At 41.1% G+C, this 20,048-nt stretch overlaps 1 protein-coding gene across 11 annotated transcripts in view; it reads left to right on the top strand.

The window, feature by feature from the left end:
* The window catches only part of TENM2 (teneurin transmembrane protein 2), a 1,283,391-nt gene that overhangs the window by 945,669 nt on the left and 317,674 nt on the right, over positions 1-20,048 (top strand). Inside the window, exon 1 of one of the 11 annotated variants that reach the window (XM_032252763.1) lies at positions 8,112-10,437. The exons of the other annotated variants lie outside the window; for them this stretch is intronic. The gene's annotated coding sequence lies outside the window, so the exon portion shown is untranslated. Of the gene's footprint in view, positions 1-8,111; positions 10,438-20,048 lie in introns of those variants that run through there. 11 annotated transcript variants of the gene reach the window in all.

Below are 20,048 nucleotides of genomic sequence, written 5' to 3'. Positions count from 1 at the left end.
GACTCCTCTGTTGGTGTCGTGGGGACCAGCTCTGATCCATTTCTGTCCATGAGCGCTTGCCAGGAACCATTCAGGCGAGCCAATAGGATGCCCATTGATGGGCCAAACGTTGTTTTTCTCGACAGGAGCATGCAGAGTAGGCAAGAATGTCCAACTGGCTATGTCTGACCTGTCAGCCAATTTTTATCTCTCCAGGCAATAGCTTAAAACTGGTAAAATATCTAGAGTTCATGACATAGGTTAGCACTTCTTTGAACTCAAGGTGGCAGCAGCATGAAGAAAGTATTCATCAAAACCAAAGAGACTCCACTGAAATGGATATATTAGAAACACATGAAACTTATTCCCTAGCACTCTTTGTCAAAGTGAAGTGGGAGGACCGCCTGCATTGGAAGCACCTGGAAAGCTTGAGATTGCACTTCTTGTCTAAAGGTTCCAGCTAGATGCAAACCTGGGGCTTTAACTGAGGTCTGACTCCATTTCTGAGCCATGTTACAAAATGCGTCTCAAGGCCCTCTTTCTACCGTGCCTTCAGGTAGAAAGGGAAAAAACACTTACCAGAATGGCTAAAATTACAAAGACTGACAACACCAAATACTGGCAGGGATGTAGAGTACCTCACATGTGGTAGGTGTGTAAACCAGTACAACCACTTTGGAAAACGGTAAACAATATCCAACAATCCCACTCATAAATATCGATCCCCTTCAAATAAAAATATATGTTCAAAGGTAGATTTATGCATGGATGTTCATGGCAGATTTGCTTCTCAGTAACCCCAAATGGTAAATAAATCAAATGTCTATCCACATGTGAATGAATGAACAGACTTGAATGGCATCATATAATGGAATACTATTCAGCAATACAAAGGAATAAGCTACTGAGAACTCAATAGCATAGATCAACCTCAAAAACCTTATGCTGAGTGAAAGAAGTCAGATATAAAATAGTACTTGCTTATCCTTCCATTTATATAAGTTCAAAATATGTAAAACTAACTTACGATGATGGAAATCATGGGTGTGACCTCAGGGGGTTGAAGATTACCTGGAAAGGGGCAGAAGGGAACTTTCTGGAGTGGTAGAAATACTCTCTATCCTGAGAGAGCTGATAATTACATGGGATATATATATTTGTCAAAACTTTTCAAATTATCTGCTTAAGACACTGCTGGTGGGAGTGTAAATTAGTTCAACTATTATTGAGAGCAATATGGGGACTTCTCAAAGAGTTAAAAGCAGAAATACCATTCAACCCAGCAATCCCATTACTGGGTATATAACCAGAAGACTATAAATCATTTTATCATAAAGACACAACCATGCAATTGCAGCATTATTTACAATAGCAATGACATGGAATCAACCTAAATGGTCATCAGTGAAAGATTGGATTGAAAAATGTGGTACATATACCCCGTGGAATACTATGCTGCCATAAAAAAGGTATAAGATCATGTCTTTTGCGGGAACATGAATGGAGCTGAAGGTCATTATTCTTGGCCAGCTAACGTAGGAACAGAAAACCAAGTATCACATGTTCTCATTTATAAGTGGGAGCTAAATGATAAGAACTTATGAATACAAAGAAGGAAGCAACAGACACTTGGGGCCCCACTTGAATGGGTAGGGTGGGAGGAGAGAGAGGAGCAGAAAAGATAACATTGGTTACTGGGCTTAATACCTGGGTGATAAAATAATATGCACAGCAAACCCCATGACACATATTTACCTGTGTAACAAACTTTCACATGTACCCTCAAACCTAAAATAAAAGTTAAAAAATAAAAATAAAGTTCAGGGGGCCGAGCGCGGTGGCTCAAGCCTGTAATCCCAGCACTTTGGGAGGCCGAGGCAGGTGGATCACGAGGTCAAGAGATCGAGACCATCCTGGTCAACATGGTGAAACCCCGTCTCTACTAAAAATACAAAACATTAGCTGGGCATGGTGGCGCGTGCCTGTAATCCCAGCTACTCAGGAGGCTGAGGCAGGAGAATTGCCTGAGCCCAGGAGGCAGAGGTTGCGGTGAGCCGAGATCGTGCCATTGCACTCCAGCCTGGGTAACAAGAGCGAAACTCCGTCTCAAAAAAAAAAATAAATAAATAAAATTTAAAAAAAATAAATAAATAAAGTTCAGGGTTGAGTATGATGAACCTGAATATAATTTTTAAAAAATTGAAAAGAAAAGAAAGACCCACATAAAAATGAAAATGAAAATCACCTGTATTCTCCTCACTCAGAAATATTCCTCTTTATAAATTTTGTTGAATTGCCCTCTGTTGTTTTGCTCACATATGTATATACATATATATATATATATAATATATAATTAAATACTCCTCAACTTATCATTGTAAAAGAAATGATTTCTACATGTAAAGTCACCTTAGTTTTTAAAAAGCAGGGTGAGAGAGAAACGGATATGGCTACAAAATAGCAGCAAGAAGGACCTTCTTTGCCAGGTGCTGTGGCTCATGCCTGTAATTCCAGCACTTTGGAAGGCCGAGGCGGGCAGATCACTTGAGGCCAGGAGTTGGAGATCAGCCTGGCGAACAAAGCAAAACCCTGTCTCTATTAAAAAAAAAAAAAAAAAAAAATTAGCAAAGTGTGGTGGTGCACATCTATAATTTTCTAGTTAGGCTGAGGCAGGAGAATCGCTTGAACCCAGGAGGCGAAGGTCGCAGTGAACTGAGATCGCCACCACTGCACTTTAGCCTGGGTGATAGAATGAGAGTCTGTCTCACAAAAAAAAGAGGATCTTCTTAGCGATGGGAGTTTTCTGCATGTTGACTGTGTCAATGTCAGTTCCTTAGTTGTGATATTATGTTATCATTTTATAAGATGTTACCCTTGGGAAAAACTAGACAAAGCCTACTTGGCATCTCTCTGTCTTATTTCTTACAACTGCATGTGACACCACGATTATCTCAAATTAAAATTTTATTTTGAATTTTGTTTTGATTTCCCCCACAGATTGGGGCTTATAATTCAAAAGTCACCCTTTCCATCAGGCTGGGTTCATTGGTCTAAGTTCAAAAATCTCTATGCCACTTTCTAGTTCTTCCCAATTTTGTATAATTCCAAAGTGTCCTTGCTATACAAAGAGCGTTTTCTTGAATGTTGCATTATTTCACTGACATTGTAGAGTGAATAGTGCCTGTGAGCATCTTTGCTGCTGAGTGGGGGGAGATGTCAGCCACATGTGATTTTGCACATCTTCCAAGTAATGCAGTGGTGCTAATGTAGTCTCCTGGATGTGGGGACACCACCGGGGTTTATGTCACTCCCTTGGTGGCCTTAAATGTATAAATCAATCCTTATTTCTATGCCAATCCATACGGAAGTCTTCCTTATGTGTGCTGCACATAGGGAGGGAGGGCAGGATGCCTCCTTGATCAAGTGGTTTGCGTCCAAAGAAAGCAAGAAGTATTGGAACCTAGTTTGGGGGTGTTTTTGTTTCTTTATTTAAATCCCCTAGGAAGGCTGCTCTGGCTTGGACAGAACTCAGAGTGAGGGGATCCATGAGCTGGAGTGAGGCTGGTGTCAGGACAAAAACAGCTCCTGCCTTGGCTTGTCTGGGGCTGCAGGACCCCACCCTTGAGTCTCCATTGCTGGCCTGGGTCCTGAGTGCCTGCCCACCCCAACTCTAAAGCAAACGTAGCCTGGTGGAGCCTGCTTTAAAAGAGTGATGTTCTGAATTACATATGCCGATGATTATAAAGGTGTACTGTAGAAAGGCTAAATGCTTTTTTGAAGTTATTTTGGCAGGGAATCGCCAGCATTATCCCAGTTAACCCAAAGATGTCCAGGAGGTGGGTTGATATAGTTTATTCCATTCAGCAAGAAGGAAAATCAGCTAATCACAACTCCCTCCTTCTCTTCTTCCTTCTTCTCTAGGGTAAGGGGGCATAATAACAATTGTAAGGAAAATGTAAGAATTATCTTTGTCATTTCTTATCTCTCCTATAGGCATTTCCTCACCCTCCCTAAGAACCCCCTAAATGTCTATGGTTCCCATTTCATTCTCACTCCAACCTCAAAATCTACCAATTCTATTCCCAAAGTCCTCAGAAGCCCAACTCTTAATAGGACACTGGATGACAATGAGATTAATTTGATAACATGGAGTTTTAGCAAATTTGAAGACATTCATTTCCTCTATGCCCATAAAGGATATTTCTAATATAGTTGAGGCGTCATGACAGAGCTGTGGGAGAAAGAGGGGTTATTAGGCAGATAGCTAGAGTTTTGGTCTTCTCAAAATTGCATCCAGTGGGAAGAACAACACATTTAATTATTTAATTATTATTGAAGGTAGAGCAATATGCTTATATCATCCCCTGGCACAGAAGAGACATCAAAATATGTGTTAAAAGAATGTGTGGATTGGGCGTGGTGGCTCACACCTGTAATCCAAACATTTTGGGAGGCCAAGACAAGTGAATCACTTGAGGTCAGGAGTTCGAGACCAGCCCAGCCTGGCCAACATGGTAAAATCCTGTCTCTAGTAAAAGTACAAAAAATTAGCTGGGTGTGATGGCGAATGCCTGTAGTCCCAGCTACTCAAGAGACTGAGGCACGAGACTCACTTGAACTTGGGAGGAGGAGGTTGCAGTGAGATGATATCACCCCACTGCACTCCAGCCTGGGTGACAGAGGGAGACCCTGGCTCAAAAAAAAAGAAGAAAAAGGAAGGAAGGAAGGAAGGAAGGAAGGAAGGAAGGAAGGAAGGAAGGAAGGAAGGGAGGGAGGGAGGGAGGGAGGGGGGGAGGGAGATAATACCAGAAGGGAAGGGAGAGGAGAGGAGGGGAGGAGAGAGAAGGAGGGAGGAAGATCAGGATCATTCCTAGACTGTTTAAAGAGCATTTGAGAAATGCCTCTTAGAGGATGTTACAGCCTATCTTGCTTGCCAATGAAATTGCCCTAGTCTAGAAAATTCTGAGTTTATGCAAAAGCATATGAGTGTCTATTATGTTACCATCAGAAGAAGATAGTTCCGTAATACTCTGCACGTTCCCCTTTCTTTCCGTTTATCACGTTCTGTTGAAGTCATCCGTCTCTCCTACTAGAGAACCAACTCCTCAAGGATGAGGACCATATTTTAGATATTAGCATGTTCTTAGCATCACACTCAGGCTCAGGCATACAACAGATGCTTCATAAGTGGCTACTGAATTTATGGAGTATTATTTCTGGGTCATTTTCTGGAAAGAATCTCCATAGAATGGCTTGTCAAAGAAACTGGCATCTGGAACTGAAGGAGCCTAAAAGATGTTCCTCAGTGATCTTATTTCAGATTCCCTTGAATTGCTACATAGGAGAGTGGATTCTAATCAAGGTCAGCCATGAGCCACAAGCAAAAATAGAGACTGACAAAATTGGTAGGGGAAGAATTATGAAGTTTTTCTTTCTGGCTCAAGGCTATGTTTTCATGCAAGATAAGAGTTGTTGTCCCTCAGATAGGAGCACAAGTGAGCAGCTCAGCTCTGCCTCTCTGCCTTCTGTCCTCTTCATGCACCAGTTCTCAAGACAACACTGTTATCTTGCCAGAAAATACAGCCCAAAGCATTACAGATGTCTGGTACAAGCGGAACCCATATTAATGGTTATTGCTTAAAGAAGAGGCATGCTCAGATCTCTTTACTGCACTCCAGGGAAATCGCGGTTTTTACTTTCTTCCAGAGCAGTCCAGAGATGTAAAAAGATCAATTGAGTCTGGCCTATCTCAGATAGAGGGGGCTTTTTCAGAGGTAATTTGAATGGTAGTCGTGACATGGCCCGAGACACATCCTCACAAATACAGATTTCTTAACACTTATTTTTTTAATCAAGGTGCTTAGGGATGCTTAGACATAAATGTTTCAATTTGCTGTAGGAACAAATAAGTTAGTGATACTATATGAAGAATCGTTTTATAAAAGGCATTTTTAATGTCTGTTGACAATTGACTTATGGTTTAATTTAAATTAGCTCTTTTCTTAGAATTTACTTATTTATTAGAGACAAGGTCTTACTCTGTTGCCCAGGCTGAAGTGCAATGGCTTGATCATAGCTCACTGCAGCCTTGACCTCCAGGGCTCAAGCAATACCCCCACCTCAACCTCCTGCATAGCTGGGACTACAGGTGCATGCCACTATGCCAGCTTATTTTTCATTTCTTTTTTTATTTTTGTAGAGACAAAGTCTCACTGCAATTGCCCCGACTGGTAGAATGTTTATAATCTTTAGCCAATTTCTGATAGCGAGTGAATCATTTGTAGAGAAGAGAGATTTTTTTTTTAAAACAAAGCATAATTTCTTTTCAAGGTGCCATTAATTGAATTAAACTGGAAATACATTAACTGACATTTAAACTAGCCCCAGAAGAGTTACTGTTTTTCCTCTGATAGAAAATGGCCACTTTCAAACACTTATTAAGCAATGTGTGCACACCATACAGTTGTATAAGGCTTACAACTTTGTCACTGCCGCCAAGAGGGGTTATTTGCCTTTGATTCTTGCAAAAAAGCAGAATGTCGCAAACTAATGCAGCACCATTCTGACCATGCCTTATGCTATAAGCTCTGGAAATAAGATAGCACCCTTTGTCCCTTGAGAAGCATTGCCATTTGTAATCATCCCAAGTTCCCTACTGTAGAGATTGTCAACAGCAAGAGGAACTTTTAAATTGCCTGCCTTTGATGAAAATGAAAATGTTATCCATGAAAAATCTCTAGAAAAATAAATTCAGGCCTGATTCCTGCTATGCAAACAGATATATACAGTATCTCCCTGAATCAGCTTTTTCTCATCAGAAATGGAGCTACTGTACTTTATTCTGATGTCAGAGATTGAACTTGGGTGAGAATGCACTTCTGATAATTAAGATCATATCGGGTTGGGAAAGCCTAATTCATAACAAAAGATAAAAAGTCTCCTGATGGTGTAGACTCAAAATGCCTGTAAATCAGGCCATATAAGAGTCATAGAATATTGGGGTATGTTTGAAATTCTTTATTGCTGAAATGTGCAGATAATACCAGAAGGGAGAATACCCCAGCCCCATAAACCCATTAAAAAGAAAAAACAAGAAGCATCTCTTGGAGCAGGCAGGTGGTGTATCATATGTTCCCCGGGTGGAGAATGAGCTTCTTGCTTTTAAAAGTAATTGATTTTATAGCGGAACGTGTCAAGAGCACTGGTTTTCAAAATGATTTCGTTCATGAGTGTTGGGAAATAATATATACTGCTAATTGCTTCAGAAATAGCTGGATTATTTAACTTTGGTTTTGATGGGAGTCGGAAGGAAGATCTTGAGCCCTGATGCCTTTCCCTTATCGCAGATTAATAGCTGTTTTGAAACTGTGTCTACTTCTGCCATTTCAGAGATGAAATCTGCATCCCCTCACTTTCTTGTGTAGGGCACTAGCTGCAGTGTTCTTAGCTCGAACTCTATGAGTGTTCTGAAGATAGCAGTGTGACATTTCTGTTTCAATAAAGCCCAAATAGTAGGCGAGATATAAAACACCAGAGAAGAAAAAAGATATGTTTGCTGATTTCACCGAGGTCCATATTGAGCAGCCTCGGTGAACAGTTTAAGTTGGGAGTCTGACTGCAGGTGGAGGAGGGGGAGAGGGTATTAACTTCTATGAGGAGTCATTTAGTGGCTGCTCAGCAGCATGCCTCTTGCTGTAATTCCATCGTGAAGGTCTCAGTCCTGTACAGACTGATGGTGAGTGGATGTAACGTGGAGCCTGCGAAAGGAAATGTGATTGTTTCCTTCTTCTGTGGCTTTTCCCCTCAATTGGGTCTTCAGTGAGCTAAAGTGAATGTGCTGATTTACAGTCTGTATTTGCTCATGGTATCTGTCTCATTATTAATTTATCGGGGTCTCCTTCCATCTTACACACATGTGTATGTATGTTTATTATATGTATATGTATGTTTGAATGAATGAACAAGGAAATAAACAGGCATAATTGGTAGAGTCGAATCACCGTCCATGGTCAACACTAATTGACCCTACCGATTATGCCTGTTTGTTTCATCGTTCATTCATTCAAACATACATATATACATTTATATATATATACATTTTATATGTATAATAAACATACATACATATGTATGTAAGACTGACGGAGACCCTCTTGAATTAATAATGAGACAGTGCATGTACCTCTTCCTCCAGGAAGCCTTCCCTCATCCACTCGGCCAAGAGTCAGCAACTTTTTTTTTCTGTAAAGATCCAGATAGAAAATATTTTAGGCTTCACTTTGTGAGCTGCACACGGTCTCTATCACATATTCTTCATTTTCACCATCCTTCAAAAATGTATAAAACATTCTTAGCTCAGGAGCTGAATGTGGTCCATGGTCATCGTTTGCCAACACCAAAACCAAATTAAGTGTCTCCTGCCTTCTTTACCAACCATAGCAGCCTACACATTGTATTGAAAAGAGCCAAACTCTAGACTCCTGGAAAGAGGGTTTGTATCTTTGCAGTCCCAGCCTACGCACTGGCAAGGTTTTATTTTTCAAAGATAAGGTGATCTCCACCTTCTAATTTTATATTTCACCTGGGAAAACAAGGTCATGTGCAGAAACCAACGGAGTAACAATTCAGAACACAGTCAGCGCTCTTGACGGGCCCTGGAGAGCTTTGGCTTTCTGGACGATAACCCCGAGTAAAGAAATAAGTCTCAAAAACCGCCCTGTGAGTTCTCAGAATGGCTTTTAGAAGGCACTTGCTCTACACCTTGCTAGGTGTCCAGCTAGTTATTTGTTCTTTGTTCACACATGACTTTTAAAAATTTAATTTTTTTTTGAATACAAGAATTTCAGAGATGAACAGCACAAATGGTAAGGGGTGTGTGATGCTGTGAGCAGCAGACTCAGAAACAGCCCAAAGATGGACAGCATGACCTCAAGGATGGAGACAGAATAAATCAAAAGGAGATACACAGCTATATGACTGCATGGTGTAAGATGTTTGGTCTTAATAGGTTTTCAGTCATCAATTAAATGTTGAATTATGCTCATTATGCTCTCTTTAAAAATGCAGCCAAATTTAGCTTCCAAGTTTGAATTATTATATCCACACAGCATGGTTAAAATAAAAATATCAAGCACTTGCAGACAGTGAGTTTGGGTTTGTCTGGGAAGTTCACGCATTTAGACTAACTCATTTATGAGTAAATTGTGGGGAAAAAAAAGGTGCATTCGTGATCTAGGACCAATTAGAGTGAGGAGCCAGGGGTGGGATGGCCTGGGCTGGTTCTCACTCACTTCCTACCTGAGGTGAGGTATTTAACCTCTGTAATCCTCAGTCTCCTGATCTATAAAATGGGTATCTCCTTCCACCCCAATATAGTCACTGTGATGATTAAATACAATTATCTATGTAAAGTTCTTAACACAAAAGCTGGCAGGTAGTAAAAGTGCTAACAAAAAGTTAGCGATTGTTATTATCCTCATCATCAATGTTGTTAATGAATAAGTGTGGAAATGAATTTGACACCCACAGTGTGCTAAAGGAGATGACAGAGAGGTATAAATATAAGTATGGCGAAGATATCTAGGACTGTACCTTATAGGAGGTGGTACTTGATCTGGAATTGTCAAACCAGTTTTAGAAATCAGGTTAAACTGGGACTGATCCTCCCAGAACGCATATTACCCTGGATGACTTCCTTTGGTTAGGTTGAAAAAGGCTGTTTTGTAGAAGAGTAAAACCTGCCCACATAATATTACATCAGATCCTATTATAAACTTTCAAATGTTTTGAATTTCCAGCACCATATCACATTAATTGTTTTATCCCCAAACTATCAGAGAAAGCAGCGTCATAGCAGGGTGGAACAAAGGCATTTAACTCAGAAAACCAGACATCCCTCCTCCTAGAAAGGGAAAGATTCCAATTTCCTCTCCTAACATTTCTTTAAAATTGTTTTGGCGTCAGATCATACCTCATCTTATGACCAAAATGTGACCTGGTAGGAGTGTAGACATCCACATTTGTCGTCACCTTTAAAAGCAAGTACTTGAAAGGGTCCGTTTCCCCCTGGAAAACAAGTACCGATGTCAAGCCTAGCCACTGATGTAACACAAAGAAAGCTGCTTCAGAGGAAGAAATTGGGATTGAGGGAGTTTGGCTGGAGCAATGAGACGTGTCGCGAGCCTTTGGGTATTAACCAGACTGGCAGCGTGATCCCTGGGAGAGAAGACAAAGATAGCACCCGCCTGTCTGACTCAGGGCATGCCCACATTGCTCGAACCTTCCCGTCCTCCCACAAGGAAACTCGGCTCCAGCCCATTCAGGGCAGACTTCCAGGGCCTGGCATGTGTGTGCTCAGCATCACGGGCAGCTAGCAGGACCAGTGCAGCGGAGGAGGCTTAGCTTAGTACGCGTTCGGCAGGACGGGTGTGCAGGCTGCACTGCCCTTCAGTCGTCCAGGTAGGCAGAATGATGGCTTTTATTGACTTTCTGTGAGACTGGAAGCAAAGAAAAGGGGTGGGAAACAAAACAGTAGGTGGCATTTTAGTTGTGCCCTCATGAGTGCAAGTGGGAAAGGTAAGAGCACCTCAGGGGACATGGACAGAGCCAGGGCAACAGTGTTCCCCGGGAAGCTGGCAATAAGATGGCAATAAGACAAGGTACTGCTCTACCAACTGAGAGAGAAACAGAGGAGTGAAAAGAGCCGTTAGTGCAATGGAGTGTCGTGAACTATGTCAGTGCCGATGGCACTCGTTAGGATTCTCACACTTCTCACACGTTGTCCTAGCCTGCTTCCTGGGACAAGCTCTTGTAAGCCAAAGTCCCTGTTGTGAGCCCAGGCACTGCCATTTTTCTGTACATCCCTCTCCTTTCTGCAACTTTCCAGCCCCATCATTTAGGAACCCCCTGGGATCTGATGGACAGGACTGATGTGGGTTACAGGTGCCAAAGCTGTACAGACAGCTATGCTAATTACACCACACCTGTTTCCCCAGGTTAAGCTGTTGCTATTGGAAACTGTGATCTAATGAACCGTTATTGCAATTCCCCTTCAGTCATGTAACAGACCTTGGACTTGGGGCTCAGTCCCTTGTGCAAAAGAATAAGGACAGCAATGAATGAGAGTGGTGGGTGGGAAAATAGCATCTGTATATGACTGCTGGAGGTGGTGAAGAAGTTGATTCCACCTGCAGGGGAAGAGAGCGATCCAGGAAAGGTACTCCAGAAGGATCTGAGGACTAAAAGATGAGAAAGCCCCTGCTAGTTGCTGGCATTCATGACACAGGGACTGGAACAGACCAAGTCATTTTAGATGTCTCCATAAATTGCCAGCACTGTATTTGGCATCCCCTCCATTCCTAAAGGTGTTTTTCCAATAAATCCATGGCAACATGCAGAGCTGTGCCATCGCATTAAACAAAACAGGTATGATTTTTTTCATTTCCCCAGCCCACGTTCTGTATCTCTACCCAATATGTTACCGGGCTATGCGAGCTTCTCTCTAAATGATTTTTAAACTTTTTCTTTCTTTTACCATTTTGCACTTTTTGTTCCCAGAAGGGGTCTTCAACTGTTGCAAATTTCCTAAGACAACCAAGTTTCTCTTCCTGGGTAGCAATTTCCATTCATGAAAAATCACCTTGTATGCCGTCAGGAAGTATAGCAGGTTGAGAAGCTCTGTAATTTGTTTTCCATCAACTAATAATCTTATTGTGATGAGTAATGCAGTCCTGTTAATGTTTCAACAAGGTTATGGATTGTGCTGAGTGTCAGTAGAGAAGCCGACAGTTTTGTGCAGTAAAACCATTCATTCTCCTTTTTACACAGTATAGTTTCTTAAACAGCTTGCAATAGATCACATGAGCTTTAGCAAACAATATTGAAATGAATTTAAATACAAAAGCGATTAACGATATGTCAATAGGACTTTTACTCAGAGGTTGATTCTGTTTTTGTGTTTCCCAGTGTGCCTTTTTTAAAAAGACATTTGTTTCCAAACAAATAGTTTGGAAACAGATTTGCCAAGTTTTCAGGCTGGTTTGCTCCCGTTGGTTAGAGTAGACTCGATGTCTCTTCCTGAAACGGTTTCTGCCATTAAGCAAGTCTTTTCCCCCATGGATCGAAGCAATTCTGTCCTATTCCTAGCATTCAGTGTGATGTTCAATTTTATTTTTGTATTATATTTTTTAAATTAACATACAGTAAAATTGGCTTCACTGTGTACAGTTCTGTAGCTCTGAACACAAGCATAGATTTCTGGAACTGTCATAACTGCAGGAACCCAAAAAAACCCTTTCACCTCAAAAATTTCCCATACCCCAGCCCCATCTCAATCCCTGCTAGTCACTAATCTGTCCTTGTAACTATAGTTTTGTCCTTTTGAGGATGTCATATACATGAAATTATACCTTTTGAAACCAATTTATTTCATTCAGCATAGTACCTTTGCAATGTATCCAAGTGATTGTATCAATAGTCCATTCCTTTATTTAATTTCTTTAATAGACAAATAAAAATTGTAATATTTATGGTATATATGTTTTGATATATGTACATTTTGGAATGGCTAAATCAAGCTAATTAACATATTCCTTACCTCACATACTTTTCAGTTTTTTGTGGTAAGAACATTTAAAATCTACTCTCTCAGCTATTACTAACTCGAGTCATTCCTGCCTTTGCTGCATAGTACTCCACAAATTGTACTTAGTACTATATGAATTCCTATACTTCGTTTATTCATTCACCTGTTGTAGGACATCTGGTTGTCCTCAGTTTTTAGTGATTAGAAACAAAGCCACTACAAATTTTCATGTGCAGCTTTTGGGTTGAACATTAAGTTTGGATCTCTCTAGGGCAAACACCTAGACTTGGGGTTATTAGGGCATATGGTAAGTGTATCATCATGGGAAACTGGCAGACTGCTTTCCAGAGTGGCTGTCTCATTTAGCGTCCCCACCAGCAATGTGTGAGAGTTCCCATCATGGCAATGTGGCTAGTTTTCATGAAAAGTAAAACATGTGTTTCTAGCATGATATTGTATTTTGTCATGAGCTGCTTCTGGTTAATTCTAGAAGTCATTATTATTTTTTTAATTCCCTAATGAAACAGTCCTTACATTTTCTGTTAACTCTTAAAACAAACAAACACACAAAAACAAACAAACAAAAAAAACCCCGCCAAGTTTGCCTGCCTGCTTTTCTCAGTTCTGTTTGCGATTTCTCCTTTGGGCCACACTGCATGTGTTTTCGTTAGAAATATGCTGAGTGATGAGTATTCGTTTCATCCATGGAATTGGCATGATGGCACTCAAGAGTGTTCAAAGACATACAGAGAAATGAGGACTGGATGATTGGAAGAAACTCAGGAGGTAACATCTCTTCTTATCCTCCACTTCCGTGTTCCCTTCATAAATCTAGACATCTTGTGCCATTTCGTGCATGCAGAGAGTACCCTGAAAGTCACATGTCTCCACTGCTCTCTGTCACAGACTCCACTCAGCAACTCAGAACCCAGGGAAGGAATTCTGACTGTGAACCTTACAAAGAAGGCAATACAGCACATGTATTCCGTGTGCTTGATTGAAGACTCCAATTTGCCTGCTCTATTATCTAGAATTAAACACAAAAGACAGTTGATAAATACCACATTCAGTTGAAAACACAAATGAATCAAAATGTTACAGTTTCTCTCCACAGATAATAATTAACATTCTTGTGAATTGCTCTGTGTACCATAACACATCCTTTAAATGGTATGCAAGCAAAAAACCTGTACATTAGGTTGTGCGTATATGTAGACCCAACAGAACAGTGACTCAGCCTTGGGAGATAAGGCTGGGGTGAGGAGAGGGGAAAGGTGTTGATATATAGTGTAAGAGTATGCATCTGTGAAACACTTTCAAAGCAGTGTGTCATAATGGCCTCTACAGAATTTTATACATGAGCTGAAACATGAACAAAAACGTACATGGAAAAGTAAAGTATTTTCGGTGGTTAAAAACCACAAGGAAAACAAAGAGTTAAGGTGGAGTCTTTGTGGCTTACCCAAAAGGTCAGCACAGGACATGTTTCTTTCTTTACCTTCCTCAAGGCCAGAAACTCTGTCCCTCCAAAAGCCTTCTGACACAGGGTAGATGTCCAATCCTTAATTGCTGAATGAAGGAACATGTGAACAAATAAAGAAATGAATAAAGGAATGAACGAACAAATCCACGATTAAGAATTGTTTGCCATAAGTGAGCTTAGCTAATGTGTCACTGTTCTTGTGTAAGGAATTTAATTGGACAGAAGGCAAAAGGAATCTTGTGGAGAAAACTGTCACTTCTTTGGATTTCTCTCAGAGAATATAAAAGACTTTCTCAAGTAACTCCCTGCATATGGCTTCTAGGCTCTATACAACAGCAGTCCCCAACCTTCTTGGCACCAGGGACCAGTTTCAAATTTTCCGTGGAAGAGGGGGATGGTTTCAGGATGAAACTGTTCCACTTCAGATCATCAGGCATTAGTTAGATTCTCATAAGGAGCACCCAACCTGGAAGTCTCATGTGCGCAGGCCACAATAAGGTTCGCACTCCTATGAGAATCTAATGCTGCCGCTGATCTGACAGGAGGCAGAGCACAGGTGGTAATGCTTGTTCACCCTCTGCTCACCTCCTACTTTGCTGCCCGGTTCCTGTACTGGTCTGTGTCCCAGGGGTTGGGGACCCCTGCTATACAACAAAAAAATCTGTTGAATGGAAACTCTACCCAAGCTCTATTTCACCATGTATAAACCAGAGACGTTTATAAAGACTCGGCGGGTTAAAAATTACCTAATAAAGTCTTTCAATATATAATGTGTTGATGTAAGCTCCAGTGTCAGCCCTAGAAAGGAGCAACCATAAAGCATCATACTCATCAGCATATGGAAGAAATGGAGGAAGCCATTGGATTTCATCTGATCCAATCCAAAAAGTTTTCCTAAAAGAAGCAGAATTCCATGTATCTTGCTTTTGATTTGCACACTCTTAGCAATGTCATCCTTTTTCTGTGCCACATTGAATTCCTTTCTGTATCACCAACTACGCAGATGAATCAGGATTCACCCCGCCCGGTTGAGTCAGAGGCCTTTAGCAAAGATTCTTTAATACAATGGAGTTGTGATGAAAAGTGAACGTTTACAGGTGACAGAAAGAGCCACAGGAGATCCTGTTAGTCAGAGTTTGGAAGTGAAATGTGTCTATTCCCACTTGGGGTGTGTGGGAGGCCTCTGTTCCCATTAGTTCCACGGGGATTTCTGCTTGTAAGACATTTGTTGTCATGTTTGGATTGCTGTAGGAGGAGAAAAAAATTGCTACGGTTTGCATGAGACAGAATTGTGTTTTGACAAGGAAGCCCATGATAATTTTTCTTCTTGCACTTTGATCAAGTTCAAGCTTTTGAGATTTGTCTCAAATGATAGCATGGTGTACTTGGACATCCTTTAATTTCTGTTGGAATTTGGAATATTCCTCCAATTTCTTTGTTCTTGATGTATTTGTCAATATATAATTAATTAACTAATTCAGTCATTCATTCAACAACCATCGATTGTGCCTACCAAGTGTTCTAAGCGCCAGGGATTCAACAGAGAATAAAATAGCATCTTCGCCTTCAAGGTACTTACTTTCTGGTGCAGAAAGACAAATGAGTTTTTAAAAACTGGATACCAATATGTGCTTTGGAGAAAAAGAAAGCAATCGAAGGGGGATAAAATGACTGACGCTGTCTTGGGAGGCAGGTCTTAAAAGATGACATTTGAGCTGAGACCTGCAGACATGGAAGGAGTGAGCTACTCAATTATCTGTATCTCCAGGCGAAGGGTACAGCAAATGCAGAGAGCCTCAAACAGAAGCCTGCTTGGCAGGTTCCAAATCAAGCAAAGGCCAGTGAGGATCCACATCAGGGCCTTTCTTATTTCTTGCAATATTTTCTTCAAGAACTAGGCTTAAATCTGCAGGAAAGAGACAAACCTAGGCCGATATTCTGAGCAATTCCTACACACTACACAAGTCCCGGATTTAAAATGCCTTCGTTCTTGCTTTTCCCTCTGCCTGAAACATTGTTCCCCCAGACACTGGAATGGCTCTCTCCCTATTTCCTTCAAGTCTCTGATCAAATATCATCTTATCGAGAAGCCTTTCCAGACTACACTATTAAAGTGTCAGATAGGCAGTGTTAGAAATGGAAATTATTTTCTCCGCCAAATCTGATTATTTCACGTGAGAGATGACTCCTTCTCTACATTATGGGATTAAGAATGATCCCATTTGAGATGATAAATACTAGGATGTTTCAGTAACCCAAGAAGCCCTGAGAAACAAATTGCTAATTCATGACTTAAACCATCTAAATGTGATGAACAAGTCAGGACATCACTGAATTGTTTAACAGTGGATTGCAGTGATAGAGCAACCTGCATGGCTCATAAATGAGCCAAAGAAACTTGAAAAGCTTGATTTTATTATAGAGTTTTTCATGCAAAATGGGGGCTGATGCTTACCAGGACTACCAGAGCTCAAGGTAACACAGGTCTTCCTTGTGCTAATTAATAAAAGGATAAGAGAATTTATCAAAGGAAAAAAGCTGTTAGAAGGCACTTCACATTGTCCACCATTGGATGGTTTTATTTCAGTGTATTTAAAGTGCAAATGTGAAAAATAAGCGCACTGATTATTTTGGTATTCTGTAGAGCCTGGAGTTACTCTAACTTATTAATACGAAAAAGGACACCTGATTGTTAATGGTGCTGTTTACCTTAAAAGTTTCTGGCAACAGAAAGCTTTTCAAGTCATTGAAATAATAATCTTTGCTGGGTGTAGTGGCTCAAACCTATAATCCTAGCACTTTGAGAGGCCAAGGTGGGAGGATTGCTTGGGGTCAGGAGTTCAAGTCCAGCCTAGGAAACAGCAAAATTCCATCTCTACCAAAAATAAAAATAAAAATTAGTCAGGAATGGTGGTGTGTGCCCAAGCCTGTAGCCCCAGCTACTTAGAAGGCTTAGGCAGGAAGATTGCTTGAGCCCTGGAATTTGAGGTTATAGGGAGCCATGATTATACCACTGCACTCCAGCCCAAGTGACAGAGCAAGACCCTGTCTCCTAAAAACAACACACACAAAAAATCTAAATCACAGGGTCTATGTCACCCCTGTCTCCATCACCTCAAAAAATAGGCCAGCACAATGGCTTATGCCTGTAATCCCAGCACTTTGGGAGATAAAAGCAAAAGGATCACCTGAGGCCAGGAGCTCAAGACCAGCCTGGCCAAAATGGGGAAACCCCATCTCTACTAAAAATACAAAAATTAGCCAGATGCGGTGGCACACACCTGTAGTCCCAGCTACTCAGGAGGCTAAGGTAGGAGAATTGCTTGAACCCGGGAGGCGGAGATTGCAGTGAGCCGAGATTGCACCACTGCCCTCCAGCCTAAGTGACAGAGTGAGACTCCCATCTAAATATATATATATATAAAACAATTAGCCTATTCAGGCAAAAATAAATGCTGACATGTCCTGAAGTTCTCCTATTTGCAATGCACTTTCTGAGCACTTTAAACATACTATCTCATTTAACTCTCTTACCAACTAGGAGCTGTTATTAACCACCTTTTACAGATGAGGATACAGAGGTTAAGTACCTCAAAACTCTGGTTGTCTAACTTCAGAAATCCCCCAGGCAAAACTAGAGAAATCAATGTCTTCAAGACTGAAAAGCCCTGGAAATGGCATCCTGATCCCTTGATAGAAAAAAAACTTTTTTCCAGTGGAGCACAGTGGGAACCAGTGATCCTAATGGCAATGCCTCTTTCTCCCCCTGCAAAACTGAGGGCTGAGAGCACACTGGCCTCCTGGTAATCCCAGTTTTTGTCTAAAAGTTACTGGCATCCTGTGGATCTTCAAGGTGAAGGTGGGAGGTTTTCCTCTTAGCCTGCTCAGTAGCAGGGTACTTCTACTTATCATCCATGCAACATCATGAGAAGGATCTTGATCTTGAGAAGGATCGTGAGAGGTCTGATTTACTTTAATTGGGAGGTAAAGACAACGCCAAGGCAACTTTGAAATAAACAATTATGAGCAAAATCCAAAGAGCGCTCTCTCTGCCAGTACTTGAGCTGTGTAATCTTGGGCAGTGGATGCTTCTTCAGATATTTGATTATCTTGGGTAATTACTTGTGTGGGCATGTGCATGTGTGTGTACGTGTGTGCGTTCTAAAGGCAAAAGGAGGGTTCTGAAAATATCTCCAGTGATATGTCTTTACATCCCATGACATCAGCTGTCACTTGATATGACACCAGATGCAGTTCAAGGTCTGACATTCAGCTGACTTCTGTTTATATAGTATGGAGAAACTTTTGTTCCCTTGCCCTATAAGGCATGTACCAGGAGAGATTTTGGGAAAAGGTCACCCAGATAGTAAATAATTCTGCTGAGCTTTGAAATGAAAATGCTCCAGGAACCTTTATCCCATCCTTGCCATTTAACTGGTGTGCTTCGGCCACTCTTGGTAATAATGAATGGTGTGGATCAGAGTTTGTTTCCATTATTCTGATCATCAGAGGCTCCGTCTCAAATCAAAATCATATTTTATCTTTGTTTTGATCCTCTTTCTGTGTTTGGGAGAAAGCACTCTAAACATCTCAAAGAGGAAAAAAAAATGAAATACACCCCAAGGAAAATCTAGTTGAAGACTTAAAGAGTGGCGTCTTGGTGGAAGAGAATTCCACTGTGAGGTCTGGCTTTTTTGAAAAAATAGCCTGGTCTTTGAAAAATGTATTATCTTTCATGGGTAGGGAAATATCCAAATTTTGCCCAGCCTATTTTACAATAACACCTTGGAAAGCTATGTGATGAGCTGGAATGAGAAGGGTTTAAATTTTTGATGCAATTCTCTGCCTGGGAAAGTGATAATGCTGCTCACATAACAGAAAGAGTATTTTCTGCTACAGCACAACAATCAACATAATGTCTGGGCATATTAATAATTTCACTCCTAAACTTCTCGACAGGGAGTGCATGGGTCTTAATAGTATTGTCAAGATCCTTAGGGCAATTGAAAAACCCAAAATCATTACTTTCTACTGATAGGCTTTCCTCTCCCAGAGGATGCCAAAATACCTAGGGTAATGTAGATTTATTGAAATGCTCAGATAGGCACTGCTCAGACGTAACTGTGTAATAAAATCTCTTTAGAAGGGTTCTTCTCAAGTATTTCAAGTGTTTTTTTTTTTCTTTGTCACTTGGAAAGTAGCTAATGGAGTTGACATTGATCTCAAGTAATACTTTCCTGATGATTTAAGAAAGCAAAGAATGAGTATAGGGGCAATGGTCAAATAATGTGGCACCTATGATTAAAATCCCTTTCTGACCCTTCATGTGTGAGAACATGCCCTACTGAGGCGAGATGGTCCCAAATTCACAATAGCTATTAAGCTCTTAACCCAAGGGCAGCTGCTGAATTGGCACCCAGTTCAATAAGGGTCCCCTTATCCTTTCTCCTGTCCCCTCCCCACAAAAGTCCCTGCCTGTGCCTGGCTAGGTGATTACCGCCATGCCTGAACCGCTAGAACAAATTCCAGGCTCTCCTTCAGACACTCGCATGTGCAGCTGGCCCTCAAATGCCATCACCTAACAATCTCCATCTGAAAAATATCAACAGCAGCAGGATCTCAGCCACAAAAAGGCCTGCGGGGGACCTGCTTCAGGCTGCCAGGGGAAGATCTTTTTAAGTGCTAGGCCGTGTGCCCCCTGTGAGAGTGAACTTTGACTGGCTCCAATGGAGCTCTGCAACAGACAGATGTCGTGGTTATAATAAACAGAGGGAATCGCCATTTCCATGAAATGTCCAGGATTGGCAGATCCATAGGAACAGAAAGTAGATTAACATTTACCAGAGGATATGGGAGGGAGGAAGGGACTGGTTAGTGACTGCTGATGGGCATGGTATATCCTTTCAGGGTGATGAAAATGTTCTAAAATTAGATAGCGGTAATTGTTGTGTATCTTGGTGAATATACTGAAGAAACACTGAAATGTATACTTTTAAAAGCTGA

The sequence above is a fragment of the Sapajus apella genome, unplaced genomic scaffold (assembly GCF_009761245.1).
Source record: "Sapajus apella isolate SASKATOON/1434 unplaced genomic scaffold, GSC_monkey_1.0 scaffold79, whole genome shotgun sequence".
Lineage (NCBI taxonomy): Eukaryota > Metazoa > Chordata > Mammalia > Primates > Cebidae > Sapajus > Sapajus apella.
Note: the sequence above shows the minus strand (reverse complement) of the source record. Positions and strands in the feature narration are given on the sequence as shown.